Here is a 5,000-nt window from a genome sequence, read left to right on the forward strand (position 1 = left end):
CCGTCTCCGAATAATATTATAACAAACGAAAAACTTAAAAAGATTCTCGAGGCGCTTGCGTGAGGTCGTACACAGAAAGACCCGCCGTCTCCGAATCCTATAACACGAAACCGCTACTATTAATAATAATAATAATAATAACGATATGTGAGGGAACTTGAGCTGAACACATATCGAAAAAACTAAAAGTTACAGTGGAAACCACGTGTAATGAGAAATGCGATCGAGGCGCCTGCGTGAGGTCGTACACAGAAAGACCCGCCGTCACGATCTCGTATTTCGTATTTGCATCGTGGAAATCCAACGAACGAACAATATAATATATAAACTAAAATCTCTAAAGTGCCTCGTGTCGGAGAGATCACTGCTCACACCTCTTCTATATTTCGTAGTTGCGTTGCGTAGGCCTCACCTCCTAGCAACGGGACATAAGGAAGACTGCTCTTTGGGATCGAACGAAGCGTCTATAACGAGTCGTCGACGAGAGCGAAAGAACGCGAATAGCGAGCCGCAGAAAAAAAGGATACCGAATTATATATCTTCGAAGGTTCTCTTCGAAGATCCATGGATACCTATATCTGCGCGTCTCCAGCTATCTCGCGCGTCTCTCCAAACTCTCGTCGTTCCTCGAAACGTGCTTCCTACCCAAAGGGCGTTCGTTCTTCCTATGTCGTTTCGTTGTCGTTCGTTTCAACGGCGAACGATATACGATGTTCGACAAAACGAAACCACGTTGTACGTTCGTACTCGTGGATCGGGTAACCTAGAACGAAAACGCATTGCGTGGATGTTGGCCCGAAAAGATATATACCAGTGCGAGTGATGGTAAAGAGTAACGATTCTTAACTAGACGAAGTTGGTTCGGAGGGGACCGCCGGCCGTCTCTCTATCCTCGCGAGTCTAATGCCTCGTTCCGTCGCTAGAGTTTTTCAAACTCTGCTTCTGGCTATCGGGAAGAATAGACCGCGCGCGCGAGGAAGAGGAAGGACGACCGTGCGCGTCCCATCGATTTTTTTTATTTTTACCTGAACCACCGAAGTCGATTCAGAGGGGACCGCCGGCCGTCTCTCTATCCTCGTTGTCGTGAGTCATATGCCTCGTTCCGTCGCTAGAGTTTTTCAAACTCTGCTTCTGGCTATCGGGAAGAAACGACCGCGCGAGGAAGACGACGACGACGACCGTGCGCGTCCCATCGAATTTTTTTTTATTTTTACCTGATCGACGGAAGTTTCGTCCGGTTCGTCTCTTTTACCATCGTCTCGTCGACCCGTTCAGAGGGGACCGCCTGTCCATATCCTCGTTGTCGTGAGTCATATGCCTCGTTCCGTCGCTAGAGTTTTTCAAACTCTGCTTCTGGATATCGGGAAGAAACGACCGCGCGAGGCCGATGGCTGCGAGTCCCATCGAATTTTTTTTAAACGCACGCACACACATACACCTGAACGGAGATGCGTTCCTTTTCGTCGCGATTTTTCGCGCTTTAGTCGTCGTTGTCGCCATCCGTTCGGAGGGGACCGCCGGCCGTCTCTCTATCCTCGTTGTCGAGAGTCTAATGCCTCGTTCCGTCGCTAGAGTTTTTCAAACTCTGCTTCTGGCTATCGGGAAGAAAAGACCGCGCGAGGAAGAGGAAGGACGACCGTGCGCGTCCCTTTCGAATTTTTTTTTATTTTTACCTGAGCGACCAAAGTGGATTCAGAGGGGACCGCCGGCCGTCTCTCTATCCTCGTTGTCGCGAGTCTAATGCCTCGTTCCGTCGCTAGAGTTTTTCAAACTCTGCTTCTGGCTATCGGGAAGAATAGACCGCGCGCGAGGAAGAGGAACGACGACCGTGCGCGTCCCATCGATTTTTTTTATTTTTACCTGAACCACCGAAGTCGATTCAGAGGGGATCGCCGGCCGTCTCTCTATCCTCGTTGTCGAGAGTCTAATGCCTCGTTCCGTCGCTAGAGTTTTTCAAACTCTGCTTCTGGCTATCGGGAAGAAACGACCGCGCGAGGAAGACTACGACCGTGCGCGTCCCATCGATTTTTTTTTACCCGAACGATGGAGATGCATATCGGCTGTTTGCTTCGAATAACTGGACGAGAGGAACGAACATATATATATATCATGGGCTAGCCACCGTGCGCTTTCTTCGCGAGATCGTGTGCTGTACAGAGGATTCAGAATCGGGTGTTATATCCCCGTCGTTTCCTGACGAACGGAGCTTCGATCTCGTTGGTTGTTATATATTATAATGCACTTTACGCCCGGTCGGCGGGCTGCGTGTGTCGTCGCGCAGTCCGTCCGATTTCGTTTTCGAACGTATTTTCGTGTCGTCAATCATATGGCGACTTCCGCGCGTTCGATTCCCGTTGGTCGGACGTTTGTCGGATATCGGCTTCTTTCGAACCGAGAATAAGAGTACAAAAACCTGAGTACACAAACAAAAATCCATGCATAAACGATTACCCTGAACGGTGGATCACTTGGCTCGTGGGTCGATGAAGAACGCAGCTAATTGCGCGTCAACGTGTGAACTGCAGGACACATGAACATCGACATTTCGAACGCACATTGCGGTCCACGGATACAATTCCTGGACCACGCCTGGCTGAGGGTTGCTCACGTAAACCTAAGACTGCTTGCGTTGCGTATCGTTGCTCTCGGTCCGTCTCTCTCTGTTCTTTCTTGCCTCGTCGACAGCCCGCCGTCGTTCGTTTTATCTTTAAACGAACGTTTCCGAGTCGGAGGACGAGCGCCAAGCAAAAGAATACGAATTAAAGAGCGGTCGAGGGCTCGTACGCGACGTACGAGCGATTGTTGGACGTTCGTCGGCGTTCGTCGCTGGATCGTGTGGAGACCGGCGTACGCATGCTCTCGATACAAATATATATGAAAAATCTATCGCGTTCACGGGAGACTCGCAAAACTACCTCCGTCTCTTCTCTGTCCCTTCTTGGCTTGACAACCCGCCGTCGTTCGTGTTTTACGAACGTTTCTGAGTCGGACGAAGCGCAAGAAGAAGGATACGAATTAAAAGAGCGCGGAGAGAACCGTCGTCGTCGACGCGGTTATCGAGATACACAGAGCGAGTTTTCTTCGTGGCCGATTTTTTTTTTCTTTTTGTATCAGCCTCTGCTACGTTTTGTTAGTCTTCGATAAGCACGAATGACCGCGCCCCCGACGTCGTCTTAAATGAATTTTTGGCGAGACTGAGAGAAAGCAAAAATATTTTTGAACAAAGTCAGTCGAGAGAGGAGAGAAAAGAGAACCAAGATATTAAAACCTAAACCTAAACTTGGTGGCGTAACGAAAAACTGTGTGCCTTAAAGAAACACAACCGTCTTTTCATCAAGATGTTTTTACTCGTACAGCCCCAGGGATCGAATACCCACTCCGTCTGTTCGTGCGGCAGAGATGTATTCTGCAGGCGCGAGACGACTGACGAGAAGACAACGAGGACCGTCGCATCGATGGGTCGTCGTTGCGTTTTTCATCCTCTGTGCTTTTTTCTGTTCTTCGTGAACCCAGAGAAAGCCGTAGATCCGGGAACGGACACACGAGATTTCTTCGAACGCTGATGACTTAGGGAGATGATCCCCAGCGTTGCGCGGAGATCGGAGAGTACGCGTACATGTATCGGGACGAATTTTTCCCCGTCGGTCGCGTATCTCTCTGCCCGCGCGCCTGGCCCAAAGCCACGTTCGTCGGAAATCAACGAAAAGTGTGTGTTACGATCTAGCGTGCGTCTACGATCGGCTATATTTAAGGGTGACGAAGAAGAGAAAAGCTCACGGTGTTGCGCAACGTTTCTGTACCCGATTTTAAGATGTGCATGTGAGTCCGTTACAAAGTTGTTCGGATCGTCGAAAATAGTCGTTTTCGTCGTCGTGCGAAAGAGAGAATAATCTCTGACATTGGCACGGAGAGATCGCGCAGAGGAAGAGAACGATCCTCTTTGGCGAGGCTCGAGAAAGACTAACGAAACTTGATTAGAGACGAGGTATACACGCGCCGTACGTACGACGTACGCGCGTGTGATTTTTTTTTGCTTTAAGGCGATTCGGCGCTCCGAGTTTTAGAGAAAAAGAGATCGTTGGTCATCCCATGTCTCTTCGTCGTCTATCGCTGGACCGCGCATCCTAACGTATCGCCGGTCGTCCAGTCCCCGAGTAATAAATTCACCCCGTTGTGTACGTCTCGCGCTCGCTTTTCCACTTGCGTGAGTTCCCGTGCGTTTTCGTCGTTGGTACAGAGCAAAGAAACCGATATGTTATATACATGTCGCGTGTTCGATCTCTGTGCCAGCAATAACAGGCGAAAACAAGGAACCGCTGGAATCGTCGAGAAGAGAGAAACGGCTACGGGAGATATATTATACATAACACGTGTATATATATATATATATATTATACAAAGAGGACGGGCGTTAAAAACCGGAGATCGTTACGGGTGTCTTGCGTGAGTCTTAGCTCGAACATGATACGACGAACGAAGTTTAAAAGGCACTTTGGCGAGATGCATAAAACGTTTCTCGATCGAGATAGAATATAAGGTTCTCGATTCTATTCGAATTAATTTTTTTTTTTTATTTTTTTTTCTCTTTGAGGCGATTCTCGGAGAGAGAAATAAAAATAAAGACCCTCTGTCGCATTGTTATCAAACCGTCTTGCTTTTCTCGAATCGCGCCCACATGGCACGAAATTTTTTTTTCTTTGAAAAAAAAAAATTGTCACCGTGTCGTGACGTTGAAGCGACCTCAGAGTAGGCGAGATCACCCGCTGAATTTAAGCATATTACTAAGCGGAGGAAAAGAAACTAACAAGGATTTCCTTAGTAGCGGCGAGCGAACAGGAATTAGCCCAGCACTGAATCCCGCGGTTCCGCCGTTGGGAAATGTAGTGTTCGGGAGGATCCGTTTATCCCGTGACGTCGAACCGCGTCCAAGTCCATCTTGAATGGGGCCATGTACCCACAGAGGGTGCCAGGCCCGTAGTGACCGGAACGCGTTTCGGGAG

At 48.9% G+C, this 5,000-nt stretch overlaps 2 non-coding genes across 2 annotated transcripts in view; both read left to right on the forward strand.

Annotated features, from left to right (window-relative positions):
- Positions 1-2,448: 2,448 nt before the first annotated feature.
- On the forward strand, positions 2,449-2,603 carry LOC139997673 (5.8S ribosomal RNA). The gene has a single exon (XR_011803021.1). It is a non-coding gene; the product is annotated as a 5.8S ribosomal RNA (ribosomal RNA).
- Positions 2,604-4,736: 2,133 nt separating this feature from the next.
- LOC139997672 (large subunit ribosomal RNA) overlaps positions 4,737-5,000 on the forward strand; it is a 4,173-nt gene continuing 3,909 nt past the window's right edge. Inside the window, exon 1 of the ribosomal RNA XR_011803020.1 lies at positions 4,737-5,000. This exon is cut by the window's right edge and continues 3,909 nt beyond it. This is a non-coding gene — a ribosomal RNA (large subunit ribosomal RNA).

The sequence above is a fragment of the Bombus fervidus genome, unplaced genomic scaffold, assembly GCF_041682495.2.
Source record: "Bombus fervidus isolate BK054 unplaced genomic scaffold, iyBomFerv1 scaffold0136, whole genome shotgun sequence".
NCBI classification, from domain to species: Eukaryota; Metazoa; Arthropoda; class Insecta; order Hymenoptera; family Apidae; genus Bombus; species Bombus fervidus.